We start from the raw sequence: 24745 nt of genomic DNA on the forward strand, positions 1-24745 counted from the left end.
TAGATACTTCCAAACTGAATGAATTTTTGTCCAGATAAAAAAATGCTCCATTTTGGGGGTGGGGTTAAAAATCTACCTTGCGTCTGACTCTGCTCTTCAAAAAACAAAAAACAAAAAAATAAAACAAAACAAAAAGAAAAATAAAGAGAAAAGAAAAAACATTCTAAAGTTTTTATCATTGTTTCAGTCCCGCGTTTTTATTCTATATGTTGTCAATTACTCTCGCTACTGTATACCTCTCTTTCTCTTTCTTCGCAACTAACAGTAATAAGTAATAAAGAAAAGAATTTTACCACAATCAATAAAACAATGTAAGAAGATGTTGGAAAAGGAAATATATACTAGCAGGCCGCACGGCTTTGCCCGGTCGTAAAATACGCATAAATATCATATTTTAATTTATACAGAAACTGAGACATGTGCATGCGAGTATTATTTTTTTTTCTAAACAGTTCACTTCTTGTAAGTAAAAAAACATTACTCAAGTAAGATCGAAACCAAGACAGGGAGTCAATTACGAGAACCAATAGCCATTAGGCCAGCTTGACACGTTTTCCAAAAGTGTTTAAAAACCTACTTATTCTTAACATAAGGCATCTGTCACGTAAACAATTCATGCATGCGCATTTCGTGAAACAGTTGACAAACAGATAAAAATCCGATCCCCCCCTCCTCACGTATCAACTTTTCCATTTGGGCCCCTTAGCAGTCTTTTTGTTCCGGATGAAAACCGATTAAAAAGTTTTCCGCATGTCTGAATACCCTAGATATCAAATTTCAAGTCTGTAGATAAAAAATTTGTTGAGTATATAAGTTGAGAAATGTCCTCACACGCACGCATCCTCACTTATATATATATATATATATATATATATATATATATATATATACACACTAGCAGCTCAGTCCAGCTTTGCTCGGGCCCTATTTACTGTTCATAATTTTATGTGCATATGTATATATATATATATATATATATATATATATATATATATATATATATATATATATATATTAAAAAGTCTGACTCATGTCCAGGTTACCTACATCTAAAATTTCAAATGTCTGGATCCAAAATTGGCGGAGGAGTTTGGTAGAGCCTGCAAAGGTCAACTCTTTCAACTTTGACCTCTTGGAAGCCAAATTTTCGCCCAAAAGCTGACGAAAAAGCTTGCTGCATGTCTAAATACTATTTATCTAAAATTTCAAATGTTTAGACGTAAAATTGGCTGAATAGTTTGCTAGAGACTACAGAGGTCAAATCTTTTAAACTTTGACCCCTTGGCAGCCAAATTTTGGGTGACAAACTGATTAAAAAGCTTGCCCTACACTTTATGTAAAATTTCAAATTTTTAGACCAAAAATTGGCTGAGTAATTTAGTAGAGACCGTAGAGGTCAAATTAAAAAAAAAAAAAACTTTACCCCAATTTTGACTTCTTAACATTTATTGTTATGAGCTGAAATCAAATTAAAAAGTTTAATCCATGCCATGTGACCTTCATCTAAAATTTCAAGTGTTTCGACCCAAAATTGGCGGAGGAGTTTGGTAGAGTTTTCAATTGTAAAATCGTTGAACTTTGATCCGTTGACAGCCAAATTTCTGGCCGAAAACCGATTAAAAGATGTTCCCAAATCTCAATAACACTTGTGTCAAATCTCGAGTCTGTAGACTGAAAATTGACAGAGTAATTTGATATGGAAATGTACACAGACACACACAGACAATTTCACTTATATATATATATATATATATATATAGCGAGAGAGAGAGAGAGAGAGAGAGAGAGAAAGAGAGAGAGAGAGAGGCGGGGGGTAGAGAATTGGGAGCAAAATGAAACTATTTTTGATTTTTTACTTTTAATAATTAATTGGTTTTGTAAACACTTTTTTCATGGAAATTTAACTTGATCTTAATGGGTTGTCCGTGTGTTTTTGAAGCATAGTGCTAAACTACAATTTCTCACTTTTTATGCAGTTATTTGCCTAATAATTGTACCCTGCAAGATCCCTCAAGCTGCACTACTTGAGCAGTAGAGGACAGACAACGCAGTATTGTATCGTATGTGCACCCCTTCTCGACATTCGCAGATGCTTGGGTTAGTTTTGCAACCCCAATTTAGTCGTAAGCAACGTTTTATCGCCCCATTTTCGCCCTCGGGGAGTGTAATGACACAAGGTGCTTCTCAGAAGAGAGGACACGCGAAGGAGTGTCTTCATGTTTGTATGAGGAGCACTCTGGCTCACAAATGCAATTGTTTCATGAGATGTTAGTAAGAACTCCACATGGTTGATGAAGTTTCTCCTTGATTTTGTTTTTTTGTTTACGTTCAAAAAGGAGATAATATTCATGTTGAAGAGTAAGGTCCTACGAATAGTAGGACTTGGATACGTTAACTAGTAGATGTAGTTGCATATCTGGAGGCAGATAAAAAGGAAAATAAATTGTGACAATAATGAATCTGACAAGTGAATATTTGATAGGAAATGTCCAGTATTTCGTTAAGACAAAAAATGTTGTAATAAATTGTAAACAAAGGAGTTTAGTTTAAAGCAAAATGGCGAAATATGTTAGAATACTTACATTACGAAAATTGACCTGTTTGTACGAAAATAGTTTCACAATGAAGAAACGTTGGCCGTTTTGCCGTCTGAAGTATATTCGAAAGTTCGGATAAAAACTAGCTTAATGAAGACAGTCAAAGTGTTATGTATTCGCTAGAGGCGGCTGTTCAAAATGCGTTCGTCCAGTCTATATAGGTTTTTGACATATAGTTTTGTCGCTAGTACAAGATATATATACACGCTGACAGCGAGTAAAACCGCAACAAAGTTGATCTATAAAAATATATATGTAACTTTTTTTCACACCGACAAATCAGTATTTAATGATCAATTATTATTCTTTGTTTTGACGTTTCTGAAAAGCGCGTGAGCGGGATGCGGGTTTAGGCAGTTGTCGAGTGTTGAAGAACTTGTCACACAGCCTCTTCCTCTTTCTCTCTCTCTCTCTCTCTTTCTTTCCGAGCAACTGGCTGCCCTTTTTGTGACAATTTTATTTATCAAACATTTTTTTCTCATCGGAATGTTTAATATTTCCTTTGTCTATTGTTTTAATTCTTTGACCGATATCCTCTCACACATTTCTGGGTCAAATTATGCATTTCGCTAGATAATGATCAAAAGTCCAGCTTTATTCCTCTTGAATCCATTTGCGTGTGTGCAACCTGTCGAATGTTTTTTCTTTCCGGGGTTTACTGCCAATATCTAACAAGGGATATATATATATATATATATATATATATATATATGTGTGTGTGTGTGTGTGTGTGTGTGTGTGTGTGTGTGTGTGTGTGTGTGTAGAGAGAGAGAGAGAGAGAGAGAGAGAGAGAGAGAAAGAGTGAGAGGTAGCCAGAGAGAGGGTGAGTGCCATTCAGGGAGACGTGAGCTTACACCGATAAGTTAGCTTGGCGATTTCGTCGACATACGTCTTACGAAGGGAGACAGACGTTTGATTTAATAAGGTAATCAGTGCAGTATGTAGAAGGTCCTGGGGGATAACAGGGCCGATGCGACTCCGTAAGCTATAAAACATCAACTAAATCTAGAAAAAGAAAAAGGTAAATCATCTTTGCGTTAATGCTTGAGTGGAAGTAAGGATATTCTTTAGCAGAGTTCCAAGCAGATGCCAACTACCATAAGAGAAGGTAAGTAGAAGCATGTCCAAAAAGTCACTGACAGGTTTTGAAATTAAATAATTTTTTTTATTTTTGATATCTTTCTGTAATTTTAACACAATCTGGCTAACACATTGGGAAATTTAAAAAAAAAATGCAAAATTCAAACAATATTTATGAAAAATGTTGCCCATTTTCAGTTTCGCATATGTGTGCTCTTTCCAAACATTATTCATGACAGATTACAGAATCTATGGATTGCGATTTAATTTCATTATTTCGTTCCGCGAGCTGGCAGAGCTCTAAAACGTCAAACCCCAAACTCTGCAAGAATTGAAGAAAAACATCATGAACGAAACATCAAAGAACCTACTGTTGATTTTATATAAGAGCCTTTTGGCTTATGTTGCAGTAAAGCTTCTCAGATCGCTTGGTGTAAGGTGTCAACTTTAGTCAAAATCGCCTGTTCTTTCTTTCATCGGATTATTTCGATTATTGATTATCGATACTTATCGAAGATATTCTGATTCAAAACATATCTAAGAACACTGCCAGGAATATAAAGTGCCTTCGAGTGAAAGTCCATAAAAATCGGCTTAGCCGTTTTTTAGTCCAAACTCTCTCACAAACAAAGTTTCTTATATATATATATATATATAGCCAGTAGAGTTTAGTTTCCTAGAAGTACATCCAATGAAACAACATGTGTCTACCAAAATAGTGCTCAATGAGTGAACAGAGCAGGTATATTAATTTTATTTATACAAACATTAATGGCTACATATGTGCATACATGTTTCTGTAATCACCCACGTTGGGGGATTACGTCCTCAGGCCAAAAATTACCTTCAAAAGTGACATTTCCACCAAATACATTTTTCTATTTCGTTTATCAAGTTAAAATACAACCTGGGTGGGAGTCAAAAAAAAAAAAAAAAAAAAAAACAGTAAAAGGATGAGTAAGGTCTTTGAAGATAATAAACATCTTTTTTCTTTTCCCCTTCCCCCATCCAACCTAACTTTTGGCTTTTTATGACATAGGGTACTTGAGAGTTTAGTCTTCTTGTCTTAGAGTCTGTAAGTTAATAACCTTAGCTATGGTCAACCAAGTACTGACCGGTGCCTTTTAATCTACCTCCACCCACACATACATGGAACACACACATAATACACACATACACAGACACCGCCAAACACACAGATACACACATTAATACATATATTCAAAAGCGAATCCATGCTGAACGCTCTTTGTTTTATTTACTGAAACTAGACAATAATTCTGAAACTACGTCGAAATAAAGTAAAAATTACATTAAGGTAAATAAGACAAAACAAAAACAAAAATAAAAAATAAAAAATAAATAAATAAGAATAAAAATAAATTTAATTAAAACAAATAAACCAACAAAATATGAATAAATATAAAACCCGAAAGTTATCTAAACCCCACATGTACCTATATGCGTGTATCAATACACTTATAAATTTTTACATTTATCTACACCCGCGCATATATACACATACACATTACAGACATACAGAGACAAATAATAGTGTTTTTCTTTACTTATGTAGCGTGGTAACCTCTTCGTATATGCAATATTATGCTACCCGACTACAGACGGGTGTATATATATATATATATATATGTATATATATACACACATATACATACACACACATATGCATATACATACACACATACATATATATATACATACATCTACACACATATACATATAAATACACACACAACAGACATACACACATACATACTTATATATACATACCCACACATACATATATATATAACATATATATAAACAACATTCGGACATCCATACATTTTTGTAATCTATACTGTTGCAACAATTCTATACGAGGCAGCCTATTCTAATAGTTCAGAAAATATACATGTATATACATACATCTACATACAATAGACACAGAGATACATCCACATACAAACATACACACAGATATATAGATAGAGATATATATATATAAACATACAAACATACATGCATACATAAAATACACTTATACATACAAACACACAAATATAGACATATACATATATACATGCATACATGTACCGTGCCACCAAATGATACATCTAAAGTAGAAACAGACATGAATACATTTACTATATAAATTCACTTTTTCTATCAAATTCCACACGTCTAGTTATGTTTCATGGCCCCATCCGCTTGTTACACTTTCCTAAGTTGTAGGTTTTTACCGTAAAAATTGGCACTACGTAAAAATTTATATTGAATTCAGCATGAATTTCATAGGGTTATCCTCATATTTAACAAACATTCTTTCGATGGTAAGGCAGATATACATAAGATGTATCACGATACAATAATAATATATAATAACATATGACAGAAATCAGAGTATTTAGGTTATACAAACCGAGTATATAAGCTTATATATCGTAGTACTTACCTTCATCTTTGTTTATTCACTCTAATACCCTTATTCCCTTTTCTTCCATTCACCCTTCATTCCTTACTTTCTTTCATCTATTTATTTCTTCACTTTTTTTTTTTTTTTTTTTTTTTTTTTTTTTTTGAGATAACTAGGTTTAAAGACAGAGAAAAATTATTGAATATTAAACAAGAAACTGCTATATCCTGCAAACATTTCAGAATACACGCGCTTAAGGAACTCTAAATTAGGAGACTGGAACTGCTATAAGTACAACTAACCCCCATCAAATAAACTCCCCCACAAATAGGATAAGTGAGGTCGCAACTATAATCATACCCGTATGGGTTACGTAAGTCACTTAATATTCTACTTCATCGAGCAGTTATGGTATTACTAGCCGAAATAAGTACCTGTATGAAGGTATATTTGAACCAAATGAGTAATAGATCGTTTTGAGTGAAGCTCGTAATAATGTATGCATATGGATATTTTTGGGTGTGTGCATGTATGGATATATGATCTTTATATACCCGGGTAGGAAAAATAATTTATTAATATAAAAAAAAAAAAAAAAAAAAAAAAAAAAAAAAAAGTGAAGAAATAAATAGATGAAAGAAAGTAAGGAATGAAGGGTGAATGGAAGAAAAGGGAATAAGGGTATTAGAGTGAATAAACAAAGATGAAGGTAAGTACTACGATATATAAGCTTATATACTCGGTTTGTATAACCTAAATACTCTGATTTCTGTCATATGTTATTATATATTATTATTGTATCGTGATACATCTTATGTATATCTGCCTTACCATCGAAAGAATGTTTGTTAAATATGAGGATAACCCTATGAAATTCATGCTGAATTCAATATAAATTTTTACGTAGTGCCAATTTTTACGGTAAAAACCTACAACTTAGGAAAGTGTAACAAGCGGATGGGGCCATGAAACATAACTAGACGTGTGGAATTTGATAGAAAAAGTGAATTTATATAGTAAATGTATTCATGTCTGTTTCTACTTTAGATGTATCATTTGGTGGCACGGTACATGTATGCATGTATATATGTATATGTCTATATTTGTGTGTTTGTATGTATAAGTGTATTTTATGTATGCATGTATGTTTGTATGTTTATATATATATATATATATCTCTATCTATATATCTGTGTGTATGTTTGTATGTGGATGTATCTCTGTGTCTATTGTATGTAGATGTATGTATATACATGTATATTTTCTGAACTATTAGAATAGGCTGCCTCGTATAGAATTGTTGCAACAGTATAGATTACAAAAATGTATGGATGTCCGAATGTTGTTTATATATATGTTATATATATATGTATGTGTGGGTATGTATATATAAGTATGTATGTGTGTATGTCTGTTGTGTGTGTATTTATATGTATATGTGTGTAGATGTATGTATATATATATATATGTATGTGTGTATGTATATGCATATGTGTGTGTATGTATATGTGTGTATATATATACATATATATATATATATATATACACCCGTCTGTAGTCGGGTAGCATAATATTGCATATACGAAGAGGTTACCACGCTACATAAGTAAAGAAAAACACTATTATTTGTCTCTGTATGTCTGTAATGTGTATGTGTATATATGCGCGGGTGTAGATAAATGTAAAAATTTATAAGTGTATTGATACACGCATATAGGTACATGTGGGGTTTAGATAACTTTCGGGTTTTATATTTATTCATATTTTGTTGGTTTATTTGTTTTAATTAAATTTATTTTTATTCTTATTTATTTATTTTTTATTTTTTATTTTTGTTTTTGTTTTGTCTTATTTACCTTAATGTAATTTTTACTTTATTTCGACGTAGTTTCAGAATTATTGTCTAGTTTCAGTAAATAAAACAAAGAGCGTTCAGCATGGATTCGCTTTTGAATATATGTATTAATGTGTGTATCTGTGTGTTTGGCGGTGTCTGTGTATGTGTGTATTATGTGTGTGTTCCATGTATGTGTGGGTGGAGGTAGATTAAAAGGCACCGGTCAGTACTTGGTTGACCATAGCTAAGGTTATTAACTTACAGACTCTAAGACAAGAAGACTAAACTCTCAAGTACCCTATGTCATAAAAAGCCAAAAGTTAGGTTGGATGGGGGAAGGGGAAAAGAAAAAAGATGTTTATTATCTTCAAAGACCTCACTCATCCTTTTTTTTTTTTTTTTTTTTTTTTTTTTTGACTCCCACCCAGGTTGTATTTTAACTTGATAAACGAAATAGAAAAATGTATTTGGTGGAAATGTCACTTTTGAAGGTAATTTTGGGCCTGAGGACGTAATCCCCCAACGTGGGTGATTACAGAAACATGTATGCACATATGTAGCCATTAATGTTTGTATAAATAAAATTAATATATATATATATATATATATATATATATATATACTAGACGGCCCGTGACCCGTTGGGTCAGTATGTTATATTAGCTATGGAATTAATGTGTGAGCGTGACACTTGTGACTTAAAGAAAATTTTTTTTTTGTGACATAACAGAAACATTTCTATGAAAGTATATTAAAATGAAAAAAGAATATAGATAGATTTCTATGAGTCGTTCTGTTTATAAGTGTTTATTCTTGAAAAAAAACTTACAGCCATTGAATTATAAGTGGTTTGCCATACTTATAGGTAAATGTGCACTGAACAGATACCATAATACTTAAAGTTAAATTCAAATTTTGATATATCTTTTAATTTAAACGCGAAACCCCCCCCCCCAAAAAAAAAAATTGAGACACTGAAAACGTACACAGTAAAAAAATACATTTTATTGTCGCGATGAGTATTTATTTGTAAAGCAAATTAAAAAAAAACATATTTTCAAGGTTATATATTTATATTGGTAGTGTAGAAGAAAATGTATGAATGTTTTTAACGTGTATTAAAAAACGGAGAATAAATTAAAAAAAAAGGAAGGCGGTGGGTAAATCGCCGTTGTAAAATGCTCTTATGGTTGTCAACGGGTTAAAGAAGATGTATTTTTAAGAAAATTACGTTAAAATATCTTAAACGTAATACGGAAATGAACGATGTAAAAAAATGCAAAAAGTATTAACAGTTGTTTATTTGGATAATTTAAACGCTAAAAAAAAACAAACAAAAACATTTGGAACACTGAAAACGTACACAGTAAAACAATATGTTTTATCGTCGCGTTGATTATTTGTTTATATTTATATACGCATGCTCAACCGGAAGTCGTAAACCGGGTGTTGTAACCCAACACCCGTTACAAAGTGATTTCAGTTTTATAATCATATATATATATATATATATATATATATATATATATATATATATATGTATATATATTTTTTTTTTTACATGGAGGTCACCACTTATCAAGGCCCAGAAGCCACTCGGGGATGAGGGTTACTGTGTACAGTAATCAATGGGATAGTATTGCAGTATTCGTTAGTTTGGAGACTTGATAAAGTGTCATTACTTAAAGGAGCGGTTCATAAAGAACTTGTTCATATTGGACTTGAAGATATCCATGTTGAAGTCAGGAGAGAAACAGGCAAGCGGTAGGGATTTCCACAAGCGTGCAGTTCTAAGAAAGAAGCTTTGTTCATTTGATTTGGGCATAGATAAAGAGTAAGGAATATTATTGACCGTGGTTTCAGCTAGACGGGTGTTTATCGTGAAAGATTTGCGAGGGGAGACCAGAGATTGGAGCTCAGACGAGCACCTGCCATGGAAATAGCGATAAAAGAAATAGGCTCGCAACGTCTCTTCTGTGGGAGAGAGGTTGCAGGGAAGAGAAAAGAGTATCCATTCCCGTGTTTAACTATCGTTTTTATGCACGAAACACGAAATCTATTTTGTACTCTGTCAAGGCAGGATAGGCTGTTTTTAGTAGCCCCTGCCAAGATGTGGCAGCAGTATTCCATTCTTGGACGTACTTGGCTTTTATATAGATAGAGAATTGCGTCAGTAGTGAGCTATCTTCTGGGGCGGTAGAAGGATCTCACCATTGACTTTTACTTTCGGAGGATATATAGTTTAAAAATATTGAGATAGATAGACAGACAGACAGGCAGACAGACATATAGCCGTTTATATATATAATAAGTGGAAAAATTGTAGAACCGCATCTTGGCGCGGATATAAAAAAAATAAATTGCAGGATTAACGCAGCCCAAAATGACTTACAAGCAGATTTTAAGAAAAGAAAAAGTGAAAACATCTCTTTCTGCAGTTAATTGAATTGGTAAAAGGTGCAAAGCCGAATGCTTGGTAAAAGCAAAATCTGGATCTGGTCGCCCTAGAGCATCCACTTTGAAGGATGACGACAGGCTTAAATTAACTGTTTTTAAGAATCGAAAGAAAACTTATGCTGACCATAAGAAAAAATTCAAAGCAGGGGCTGGAAATTCTCTTTCTAGATATACAATATCTAGACGAATGAAAAAAATGGGATCTTCTTCTAAAAAGTGTTCAAAAATCCATTTTTATGTAAGAAGAACAGCAATGATAGAAAGAGATTTTTCTCGTGTTATGGCAAGAAAGATACAGACTGGTTCAGGAATGTTTTCTCGTTAGATGACTCAAAATTTTGCCTTGTTAGTGATGCTCCCGATGCTTCTGAATGGTGCAATCGAAGAGCTGGAGAAATATCTTCGCCAGGTTGCATAAAAACGACATTTAAACACGGGACTGGAGGGATAATGGTTGGGGAACTTTTACTGCAGCAGGAGTTGGGGAACTTATTAGATGTGAGAAGTCAAGTAATGCAAAGGAATGCATTCGAATATTAGAAACAGGAATGCTACCAAGTATCCAGAAGCTGGGAATATCCCAGAACATTATTTTTCAACACGATAATGCTCCTGCCAACACTGCTAAAGTCACAAAAATGTTTTTCTGATAATTCAATTAATGTAATATTTTGGCCAGTCAAAGCCCCAATCGATAATATTTGGTCCATAATATCTTGTGCATTGGCTGGAAGAACTTTTTCGAACAATGAAAAACTGTGGGAACTGTGCAAAGCGAGGGGAATAGCATCTCTTTTTCATAGTGTTCCACTTTGGTTGAGAGCATGTCTAAAAGGATTGATCTTTTAAAGAAATCAAAAGGGAATGCGATTCCATCCTAAGCATTTATTAAAGTAAATTTCTTGTTCTGTGTTATTAGTCTCGTTTAAGTTTCCTTGTTCAATTGTTCTTTGTTCAATATAGCTTTTAGTGCAATAAAATGTATAAATTTTGTTTGGCTCATTTTTTTTGCTTACACGTGTATATATATATATATATATATATATATATATATATATATATATATACTGATTTTAGTTTATGTATTAATGTAGGTTGAGGAAACGAGATGTCAGAGAACATAGGGAAATGATGGAACGCAATCACAGCTGTTCGACGAGGGCAAGAGGGAGAAGGTTGTCTCCTCCCCGCAAGAACAAGTGTTGTTTCATGTCTGTTCGCATTAAATAGTGCCCATTCGGGAACCCATCACGACTCGCGACGGAAACAGCGGAGGAAATTGGACGAGAATGAGATGAATTAGATCGCGATCGATACGACCCTGCCATTTTTATACTGTTGTCACAAACGCGTGCAGGCGGTGCGAGAACACACACAGACACATAAACATACACGACTACACACGCACAAACATGCACAGACATGCACAAGTTTCTACGCATATGGAAATATAAGCGTTTCGAATCACAAGAGCGAGTCATAATCCAAAACACAATATCATAAACTTTTTCTTTTATCAAAGACTTCGTTTTTGGAATTTATGCAAAATACAAACCGCGGTATTTTAAGATAGGATTTAAAATTTTTACGGTATATTTTGTTCATTAAATTGCTAGGTTGAAGTACAGGATATTTAACAAAGACTCCTTTCTATATTAAGAATGGTTTCTAAATAATAACATTATTATTTCAGCACGGTCCGTATTCTGCTTAAGTACCGATTTCACAATATTAATATTTGCACTTTATGTACAGTTCGATTTGATAATTATAAGAGTTTGATTAAAATTAAACTTATCAAAAAATGCACACCAATATTCTGTATGCGACTAAGATCATGTTAACGCAGTGTTAGATAATCAAAATTTAGTGTGAATGGGGATGGTTGGTGGACCTACGGTTTACTTTCGACAGCTGCGTAACTCTCGTTTCCCTTTAGTTCTCGTATTCCATGAGCGATGTTTCTGATAAAGGGGATTGATATTTCCCTGAGTCGGTACCTATTTATCACTAGGACTAGGACAACAGCATATTCTTTTCATCATTTTGACTCTCGAGTGTGTATCCGTTGATATCTTATATGCTTTTATATAGAGTGATGTGGTTCTCGGTTGATTAACTGTGTCTGTGTCGGATATATACTCGAGAGTCAAAACAATGATAAGAATATTCTATTGTCATAGCCGTATTTATCATACTTATCCTTAGCAGTTTTTTTAAGCATTGAAGTAGTATTTTTTTACCAACTTCTTACATCAAGTGGCTTTATGCATTGTATAGAGCGATTTCCATAAAGAAGAATACCAGGCTTCGTATATGGATGAGTGGACGTCATCTCCTTTCAGCAACCCCGGCAAAACTGATTGAGGACTAAAAACCATAGAAAGAGATTATGCCATATGTAATGTTTACTGTTAACATATTGTTAAGAGCATAAGGTTAACATTTTAACAGCATGAAGTGGACATATTGCTAACAGCGCGAGGTAAACATATTGTTAACAGTATGAGATTAACAATAATAGTTATGTAATGAAAATCTCTTCGAGTTCAAATACTTCCACAAATCCTAGTTAGCTGGTTAGGTTTTCAAAACAAACCTGCTTTGACGCCGAAGCCACGAATTTGCTCACTGCAGTCTCATGTAGAGAACTACTCTCCATCCGAAAACAGAACCACCTGTAAACCATAGGTGGCAACCCCTGATGCTTTAAAACGGGATCCTGATGGCTGGGATATTCATCCCACTTAAGTCCTTCAGAATGTGCCTATCCTGCATGTGGTGGTCAGAGAGGTTTGATCCACTCAATCTGCTGTTCATGTTATGCGCAAGTATCTATAAGTTAATCTGTAATTGCATTATTCAATCTGATTTTTCTAAGAATCAAATATTTTTTTTAATTTTCTCCCCTGATAGATGCTAGAAAGAGGTGGCTGAGTCAATTATATTGAGAACCAGAACAAGTAACAATACCAAGGAATAATTTTAAAAGGGTAATATATTTTTATTTTTATTTTTCTCAAGCGGGGGCGTAGAAATACCTTTTTTAGAACCCAGGCTAGGGGTTACGCCTCCTGACGTAATGAACCCGCAGATCTTGTCAGAATATTCATCTAGGAGAATGATCGGTGCTCTTTTTTTTTTTCTACAGCAGCATATTCAGAGAGTAATGCATTCTAGAAATATAAATAACTAGCAGGCCGCCCGGCATTGCCCGGTCGTACGCTTAAATATGATATTTTGATTAATGCAGATTTCGTATTTATTATTATATTGGAAACAATATATAATAATGATTAGGGCTATGACAACAGAATATTCTTTTCATTGTTTTGACTCTCAGGTATATATCCGACACAGTTAGACACAGTTAATCAACTGAGAACCACATCACTCTCTATAAAAACATATAAGATATCAATAGATACACACTCGAGAGTCAAAACAGGGAAAAGAATATGCTGTTGTCTTAGCCTTAATAACGATCTAAAAAGTTTTTTAAAAAAAATGACTCGTGCACCTCCATAGAGAATCGAAACAAAAACGTTTAGCTTTCGATTTTCTTTTCCCTTTGATGTTAATGCCTGATCTATGAAGACATGTTTGCTGCAAGGCTAAACATTAAAACATGAACCAATAGCTATTACGTTACGCACGCATATTCGTAACGGCGTCGTTCGACTTTCACCTCGCAAATTCCATTTTTTTTTTAAATTTTCACACTTTTGCACCGATCTATCTGGCTAACACCCAAATATTAAGTTACGCATGGGTATTTTATATAGCGTAATGCAATGTTCTTGCGTCTGCAGTTGAACATTATCTGACTAGCTTTCAGCATTTTTCCGCTTGACTCGACAGTTTATATAAAACTTAATTCTCGTTCATTCTTGTCCTAATTCTTGGTGGCCTGGCGGTTAGATACTAGACTGCAGAGTCAAAAGTTTCTGATGACTAGATACTAATCTTTCGCCCGGCAGTAATTATCAATTCCTGCACTGATGATTACGTAAGTACGAGGATACATTTGTTTCTGTAGGTAAAGATAATTAATTTTTCTCACACACACACAAACACACGCGCGTGCGCGCGCACACACACACACACAAACATATATATATATTAATATTTCGTTTGATCACATGCGGTAATATAAGAAGATATAATTTTATGCGTAAATTTTCAGTATTTACTTCAACAGTGCTCAATACATAAGTAGATCTAGGTTGTAAATTATATATATGGCAATTAAGCTACAAAGAATATAAGCCTGACGAATTCTCATGATGATGAAACACGGAATATTCTTTGTAGCTTTATTGTCATATATATTTTCATAATTATATATATATATATATATGACTTTTTTTTAGTCTTACCGGTGAATTCACGCGCTCAAGCAAGCATGACGCCGAAGAAGATCGTTGGGATCAATTATTACATGCTTCCAGCATTTCAAGCTTCAACGCGTCACAACTTTTCCATCGCCATAGGACTATTTTTATAGACAAATGACTGAAGGAGTATCTATACACAGATGATGTTACAGAGTCTTAGCTTTGTACAACAGCTAAGTCTCTCTCTCTCGGTTCAAAATGTTGAGATCCAGCAACAAGCAAGAGCAAGATTACCAGCAACAAGTTAAACTGTAGACCAGCTTAATGCGGGTAGAGGTCTCCCGCTTTATGGTTTTAAAAATGAGATTTGCTTCTTCCAGAAAGGTTGCCTTGACCAAGGCTTACGGGTGCCCTCTCCACACCAACACACACATACATATACACAACCACACACGGTGCTAGTTGGCCATTGACCCCGAAAAAGGGTTCATTCACACTTTGGAAGGTCTTGTTTTTAAGCCTTCATGGAGACTAACAACCTTCCTCACCAAACAAGTCTGGTGGTAGAACCAGTTTAGTCGCCGGTGACCCGACCATGAGGCAGGTAGTACTGGGTTACATGGTACCAGTAGCATATGACATGACCTGACACACACACACACACACACACACACACACACACACACACACACACACATATATATATATATATATATATATATATATGAAAAATAATAGAAAATATCTTAATGGGAGATTCATTTCATTTTGCAGAGAAGAAAGTGTTAGTTTCACCGATATTTTTCCATCGCAAATAAAATAACATTTGCTTTTGAATATCCAACGAAGGTTCAGACTAAGATTAACAAAACAGTCTAGAATTTCTGTATTAAATATTTTCTTTCGTAGACCGCTATTCTCTCTCTCTCCCTCTCTCACTCTGTCTCTGTCTCCACCCCATATTTCTCTCTTTGCCAACCTTAATGGACCTACCAAGGGACCGGTTTCCGTTTCTAATATATTTACACTGTTTTACGAGGCCCATGTGAGAGATGCAATATATGTTATCATTCGTCTGATGATAGCAAATACCAAACAATAAATCGGGGCAAAAATTTTTGCAAAACACATTTATTTCATCTTTTCGGTCTGCAACAGAAAAATAATGACAACGTTATTTTGTTTGGCGTTTTTTTTTTCAAGGTAATCTTTGTCAACAGTCAAAGTTACTCACTTAAATAATGATTATGCGATTAATAGAAGTAAACAAAAGTTGCAAACCACAGTTCGCCCATGAATGGAGTATTGTAGCCACATCTGGGCTGCTGCATCTCCCACTAATCTGTTCCTTTTATACAAGATCCTAAAGATTGTCTCAAATCTAATTGTCACAGCACTAACCTCTGTCCCATCGATGCAGTGTTACATCCCGTTGCCTGTTTTACAAGTTTTTTAATAAACTACATAATGGCGTTGACACACCGGTTCTCGTCAGATCACTGAACAATGTTGAGCATGGTTCGCACCAGATGGGTGACCATTTGGGAATTTTAGGCGCTGTATGTGCTCTCCGCTTATCTCGGCATTTGTTTCCAGTCGTACTGTACAGACACTTCACTTGCCACTGGTATTTAACAATATCGACCCAGGAGAGGTGTGGTTGGAGATTGCTCACCTCCTGACACAAAAATTTCACGCGCATTCACCATTTTGTAGGTATCCATAGTCTGTCAAAGACTGTAGGAGCCCCTTCTTTAATAAAATCCGTTCTGACGAACTCATACCACTTGTACCCATTTGGCGTACATAATCCTGACTAACCAAGTTGCAAAATCACACCCCTTTCAATGTTGAGGTCTCTAGATAGATTCTAGAAAATCTTCTACCTCGAACTGATAGACTTGGAATTCCCTACTTGTTTCCTGCTTCCCTAAATGTACTGACTTGCGAAGTTTAAATGTAATTTGAAAAGACATCGCGTTGATCAACTCCGCACAGTCCTTTGAAAATCTGGTTCCGAACAGTAGCCCCTTAAGTCCAAGTGATAATATACCATATTAAACGAGTTAAAAAAAAGTAAAATCACTATTTAAGTGAGTAACTTTAACTGTTGACAAAGATTGCCTTAAAAACACGCCGACCAAAGTAACTTTGTCATTATTTTTCTGTTGCAGACTGAAAAGATTAAATAAATGTGTTTTAGCATTCACACGATTAGCTGCTTATTGACGCTGTCTAATAATTGCAATAACAAATACTAATGTGTTCTATATATAATAATTTTTGGACTTTGTAAATACTATTAAGAAATGAAGTCATCACCCTACAACTGTTATCTATAACCAAGCTTCTATCTTTACATCATCAACGCTCTGATACCTATCTGACGTCAATTGAAATGGATGGCCCTCGTCTTCGGGAGGCTCCATGTTTTGACAAGCTTCTGGGATTGACCTTTCCTCCTGATCTAAAATGGAACACGTACATCAAATCTGTTGCCAAAGTCACTCGAAAAATGGTGGGATCCTTCTACCGCTCCAGTAGATATATCACTGCTGATGCTATTCTCTATCTATATAAAAACCAAGTACGTCCAAGGATGGAGTACTGCTGCCACAGATTACTGAACACGCAATAACCCATATCCCCGATTGGCCTCCGGGCCTTGATAAGTGGTGACTACCATGTAAAAAAAATATCTGTCAGAATTTAAAATTAGAAATCAGAAAATCTAATCTAAGAACTTTTTGTGCTAAAAACAGCCTATCCTGCCTTGACAGAGTACAAAATAGACTTCGTAGCTTAGTGGCTGGATGCCCTTTTCTCTTCCCTGCAACCTCTCTCCCACAGAAGAGATTTGCGAACTTGTCTTTGTTTTATCGTTATTTCCATACCAGTGCTCGTCTGAGCTTCAATCTGTGGTCGCCCCCTGCCAATCTTTCACGAAAAACACCCATCTAGCTGAAACCACTGTCAATAATTTTCCCCACTCTTTATCTGTGCCTAAATCAAAACGTAGATTCCATGAACACAGCTTCTTTCTTAGAAGTGCATGCCTTCGAAACTCTCTTCCGTTTGTTTGTTTGTTTCACACCTGACTAAAACTTGGATGTCTTCAAGTTCAACATAAACAAATTCCTGATAAACCGCCCCCTTAAGTAAGACACTTTATCAAATCTCCATTACTAACGATTACTATGATACTATCCCATAGATTATTAACACGCAATAACCCTTATCCCCGAGTGACCTCTGGGCCTTGATAAGTGCTGACTACCATGTAAAATAAAAAAGAAAAAATCTGTCAGAATTTAAAATTAGAAATCAGAAAATCTTATCTAAGGATTTGTGTGTGTGTGTGTGTGTGTGCGTGCGCGTGTGCGTGTGTGGGTTCGTTCCCTATTTATTCCTAAACAACTGGGCCGACTTTTTTTTAAATTTCACACAAATACACTTTATGTGCCATTTTTTTTTTCATTGGAATGTCTTCGATAAATATTGATAACAATCGAAAAATCAGAAAAAAGAAGGAACAGTCGATTTTGAACAAAGTTAACGCCTTATACAGCCTAACATCACAGGTGCGCCTGAGAAGTTTTATTACCGCACAAGCAGAAAGGCTCGGCATATAAATTCAACATTAGGTTCTTTAATATAACAGGAGCGCGTTCGAAATGAATGTTTCTGCTTAGAGCACAACTGAACCATGGTACTTGACTTTTGCATTTTGAACTTTAATTCAAGCTATTATATAAAAAAATGAATTTCTAAAATCAACAGTAGGCCGTCTACAGTACGCTGTATTGTGAACTAAGTCACTGCGGGGGACGTATGAAGCTTACCCCGGTGCGGCGCAGTGGTTCCCAACTGGAGCAGGCAATTAATCAATTTAATTGAAAAATAGGCTAATTCACTGATTTCGCTGACAATAAAATATCAAAACATTTTTCTTTCCGGCAACGCAGTTAGGGGCGGTAGTATCTTGCTTCACCTATCAGATCGGTATATATTTGCCGGTATCTATTGTATCTCGAGTGAAAAGGTTAGCTATAGGTATTTTGTATTTAGAATAGGTAACGCAAAATTCCATTATTGTCTTAGCAGCATAATATTTTCGCGTCTAGCAATAAATCTACAAATCCACCTCCATACAGACCTATGTAGGTAAGATTATATAGCAACCTGGCATGGAGCATATTTTTCTGACGCCATAAAAACGAGGGAAAATGTTTCTTTTTTTTCCGATATTGGCGAACAGTATGAGGGGAAATTGTTTAAAAATGCAGAAACAGCGCCGCGTATTTTATTCGACAATGTTCTTTGCCCGGAATTTTGTATTCAACAGGAAGATGGTGGGATCGGTGAGTTTCGGATTGGAGCCAGTCTGGCGAGCAGTATGTGGCGCCAACCATTAAGTGACCAATGGAAAGAATAGGCTCGATCGTACACATATTTGGGATAAATCTTTCCCTTTTCGAGCGAGACGTCAATGTAAATCCATGTAAACGGACTATAAATCTGTCAGTATATCTATCTATCTATCTATCTATCTATCTATCTATCTATCTATCTATCTATCTCTTCTTATCTATATGTATCAAACTATTTATCTCTCTCGTCCATTTATCGATCCATCTCAATCTATCTATCTATCTATCTATCTATATATGTATATATATATATATACCTATATCTAGCTAGCTATTTATATATCTCTATTTCTTCATAAATTTCTACCTATCTTTATATGTATGTATGTATGTGTGTATGTATGTATGTACGTGTGTGTGTGTGTGTGTGTGTGTGTGTGTATGTACAGGGTGGAACTTAAAATTGTCCCCCTTGAAAAGACGACATTATTTTATTTCCGTTAAATCTCAAGCGCGATAGGAGCTTTCTATCATGCCTGGAAGTGACTCAATGTCCAACGAGCACGATTAGAGATGCGCCGTTGGACAATTCATACTCTTTACTGATCCAAATTATGAAACCAGGACCATTGCCATCATCCCAAAATGCAGGAACTTGCCCAGAGTGATCAAAACAAACTTTTCGGCCAGGGTAATAGTCTTTGGTGTGATTCCCAGTGAGGACCACATCATGCCACCTCACATCTTCGAAGTCAGCAAAGTGTACTTGGATGTGCTGAAGAGTATGGTGATCTCCTGGTGCAATCAGGTGGCCGCTAGCAGACCCTGAGTGTGGCAGCAGGACTTGGCAACGGCTTACAAGTTCAAAGAGACCCGGGCTTGGCTTCAGAAGGAGTGCTACGACTTTGTACCTCTCTTTCACTGGCGATCTGGCCCCGTGTCATTACTTTCTTTCGTCATATGTCGAGAACATCACCAGCATGACATCCCGCAACACCAAAGCCAGCCTGATCGCCACCATTTGCCGAGTATTCGCCGAGCTCCCATTTGTGAAAAAGGCATGCTTCCAGTTTCGGACCCGTATCGAGGCGATGATTGATGCTGAATACGGCTACATTGAATAGATGTCAGCTCTTCTGTTCTTAATAATCAAGTTACCTGAATTGATTTTTTTTTCAAAAATTTTTAAAAATAAATGTGTAGTATTGTGTTCTGTAGTGCGACAACTTTATCGTTCCACTCTGTATCTATCAATATGTATAGTATGTGTACTATATAATAGAATGACTGCAGAAATTCCCCTCTAGATCGAAGGAGCGTAGATTTTCAACAACACATGCTACATACAAATTCAATATATCTACCATGATAGCCACTATATTATATAGCTTACAACCACCATTTCTGTCACATTAACTCGTGCTAATTAAATGTTACATTATATCCTATGAGAAACACCATCAAAATCGCCACATCTACAGAGGAAGGAGTTCCTATTTTTTTCTCTCATTATTTAGTGCCTTCACCGCTACCAGGTGACACCGGTCAAATTCTACATTTTCTTACCCTACTGTGCTGGGACCGCAATTAATTGGTTATTGCATACATACAAGTAACAATCTTTCCATTTTACACTACATAATAAATTAATTCTTCCAAGCGTAATTCGGATTACTTTCCTTGGCTGAGCTCTGACTATTCCTATATTCTGGGATAACAATTCTCCCTCTTTATAAACGAACGTTTAGTATGGCGTCACTTACAAACATATTCTATGGCCCTTCAGAACGTCCTTTACAGACAACACAACTTCTGTTCTTAGTGACATTGCCAAACACATTGTGACACTTTTTTAGGGTTCGTTGCCTTACATTAGATAACTTTACTTACACATACGAAGAGTTCTCCGTCAAATACAGAAACAAACAGCTTGTCGGGATTACTACTTAGTTGTCAGTCAATGCGTACGATACAAAAAAAAGCAAAAAAACTTCTGTTCTTAAAAAAATTGCCAACAATAATGTTGCATGCAATTGGACCTTTCTGCATTCCTACTTATACTCCTATCCAATACGTAAGTTTATTTACACATTTGTTCAACACTACAACTACACATAAACAAACTTTGTTTCTCAGTAAAGATACTTATTTACGGCACATTTTACATGCGCATTTCGGATTTATTATATTACGAATGAAAGAAGCGGCGATTAATATTATGACAGATTTGCATAGATTAAATTACTTTAAAAAATTGCCAACAAAAAAACGATAATCCAAAAAAAAGCACATTTCTTTTACATGTTAGTCACCAGTTATCAAGGTCCGGAAGCCACTCGGAGATAAGAGTTATTGCGTGTACAGTAATCAAAGGGACAATATCATAGTAATCGCTAATAATGGCGATCTGATAAAGTGTCTTACTTCAGGGGGCGGTTTATCAGAAATTTGTTTATGTTGAACTTGAAGACATCCAAGTTGTAGTCAGGTGGGAAACAGGCAAACGGAAAAGAGTTCCACAGGCGTGCATTTCTAAGAAAGAAGCTTTGTTCATGGAATCTACTTTTGATTTGGGCACAGATAACAAGTGGAGAAAATTATTGACAGTGGTTTCAGCTAGACGGGTGTTTTTCGTGAAAGATTGGCGATGGGGGCAGAGATTGGAGCTCAAACGAGCACTTGGTATGGAAATAACGATAAAACAAAGACTGGCTCGCAACGTCTCTTCTGTGGGAGAGAGGTTGCAGGGAAGTTGAAAGGGCATCCCCTACTAAGGCACGAAGTCTATTTTGTACTCTGTCAAGGCAGGATAGGCTGTTTTTAGCAGCTCCTGCCCAGATGTGGCAGCAGTACTCCATCCTTGGACGTACTTGGCTTTTATATAGATAGAGAATTGCATCAGCAGTGAGATATCTGCTGGAGCGGTAGAAGGATCCCACCATTTTTCCAGCGACCTTGGCAACAGACTTGATGTACGTGTTCCATTTTAGATCAGGAGTAAAGGTCAATCCTAGAAGCTTGTCAAAACATGGAGCCTCCCCTAGACCAGGGCCATCAATTTCAATTGATGCCAGATATTAGTATCAATTATTATCTTACAGTTAGGTACTTTACGAACAAACTAAGTGGTTACAGTGCCTTACAGAAGGGTTCCATGTCTCCGTTATATATATATATATATATATATATAAAAAACACATTAACGCTTATTGTTGTTCGATCCTAATAAAAACATTAAAATACACAAAACTCACACAGAACGGTAACGTGCTACTTGTACTTTTTTTGAGATGCATTTCTTTTTTATTAGAACATTTTTCAACTTATTTTTGTTGCCTTATTATACCAGCAAGTATTATCTAAGTGCTCGGTCAACGAGACCATCAGGATTTATCATCATAAAAAATGATAAATACAACACAAAAATATTACACTTCACTAAATACGAAAATGTATTTTTCTTTAATTGAAAGACGACAACGACGATCACGATGAATTCAGCACATAATCAAACGTACACTTTAACACGTGACTAAATTGAAAAGGTGTGTTGCACTCTGGAAGTGCACAAAAAATACAACTTGATTCAGTCTAGAAAGATTTCTCTTCCACTGATTGAGGTCAGAAAAGGTGAGATGCAGTATCATAACAGATACAACACTGTGATCTGAGCCGCCCCGATAGATTTCTTTTTTTAAAATTTCGTTTCTTTTTTTCGACAAAAACCATATTACAAAATTCGGTGATTTGAAAATAAACGAATTCGATACATTTCCATAGACAACAGTTCCATGTTTCCATTAAAAAATACAATAACGGTTATTGTTTTTCGAACCTAAGAAAAGCATTGGAATACATTGGAAAGCAAAACTAATCGGGAACTATTACTTGTTACTTTAATTATTTTATGGATGCGTTCCTTTTTTACATAAAGCATTTTTCCAGTTATGTTTTTTGGCTTATTATACCAGCAAGTATTACCTTACTACTCAGTCAACATGACCGTTAGGATTTATCATCACACACACACACACACACACACACACACACACACACACACAATATATATATATATATATATATATATATATAAAATTCACAAATTACGAAAGTGTATTCTTTCTAATAATTTGTCACGATTACTTCAAAACATAATAAAACTTACACTTGAACACGTGACTCAATTGAAAAGGTTAACTCCTGATTAGTTCTGTTTTCTGTTAATTATTATGCCAAAATAGAAAATATACTTAAAGCATTAAGCAATTAAAAAAAACAGACTGTATTTTCCCATTATTTTATCATGCCGCTGCCGATCGCGATGATCACGATAAAACATATTACAAATTACAGTTAATCACGTGACTACTATATAACGTTAACTCTCATTTAGTTGCATTACACGCACGCTGAATAGGAACAAAAATATAAATTCCTACACTGATCGTGGTATAAAAAGGTGAGATGCAGTATCAGAACAGATACTACACTGTGATCTCGGCCTCTTCAACAGATCTTTTTCTTAAAATTCAGTTTTTTTGGTTTTTTGTTGTTGCAAAAATCATCATTACATTATTACGCTTATCGCTCCGTCCGTTATCATGCTGTGCATCCCGAAAAAAGGAAAGTGGAATATTCCAAAAAGGGGAATATTCCAAATAAACCTTGTCACCTTGAAAAAAAATTGGTGTCGTTGTTGAGGCAAAGCTAATAAAAATGATTTGTCTTTCTTGGCCGTTTGGCTAAGATCAAAGTGTAGTATCTGTTCTTCAGGTGCTACATTTCAATTTCTTCTCTCTCAATGGAAGAGAAATCCTTTACGACTAAGACAATTTTTTCTTCACGTTAAAAAACGACCCCGGTGTCTAACTCTGTCCCGTGGGGAGGCATTGTGAATAGGTACTATGTTTAATGTAACAAAGTTTTAATATTAAAAAAGTAACTCGAAAAAGTTATTTCTGATTTAATTACAAAATGGTCACTTCTGATTAATTATAAAATGCCCTGGAAAATGTCCATTCTGATGATTTTTTTTGTTTACTTGCCTCCCCACAAGGGCGGAATTGGACATGAGGTCGGTTATAAATATAAATAAACCAGCCCCCCAAAAGGGGCAATCTGGTCAATAACAAAAATAAAAAAAATTGTATCAGTAATGAAGGATTTCTCCTCCATTAACAAAGACCCAAAAAGGAGGGATTTAAGTCACTGGTATGTTGAAACTGATACTACACTCAGAAATTCATGTTGAAATGTCCGAAATTAATGTTTCTGGTTAGAGCCGAAATGGAGCATGATACTTGACGTTTGCATTTTAACTTTAATTCAAGCCATTATATATAAAAATAATTTATAAAATCAAGAGTAGGTTCTCTACAGTGTAATGTAGATTGCGATGTATTGCGGACTAAGATTGCGAGTAAGCATGTGAAGCTTCCTCCCGGTGCACCACGATGGGTCACCAAATACAGCAGGCAACCACTTGTAGTGTCCAATACAACTTTCTGAGTTGTTACCTGGTTCTTAAAATGTTTAGTCGGTCGGGTTCTATGGTACCGACTCGCTGAATGATTCATTGTTAGTGTTTTTAGAACACTACGAGGCGTCTTCAATAAGTTTACAGACTTTTTTTTCGCATGGACACTTTTATT

The 24745-nt window shown here is 35.2% G+C and overlaps 1 pseudogene; it reads left to right on the forward strand.

The window, feature by feature from the left end:
* The first annotated feature begins 23815 nt into the window (after positions 1-23815).
* On the forward strand, positions 23816-23971 carry LOC145243207 (U2 spliceosomal RNA; annotated as a pseudogene).
* Positions 23972-24745: the final 774 nt, after the last annotated feature.

This window comes from Euprymna scolopes, chromosome 21 (genome assembly GCF_053919585.1).
Source record: "Euprymna scolopes isolate OS-2025 chromosome 21, ASM5391958v1, whole genome shotgun sequence".
In the NCBI taxonomy this organism is placed as follows: domain Eukaryota; kingdom Metazoa; phylum Mollusca; class Cephalopoda; order Sepiida; family Sepiolidae; genus Euprymna; species Euprymna scolopes.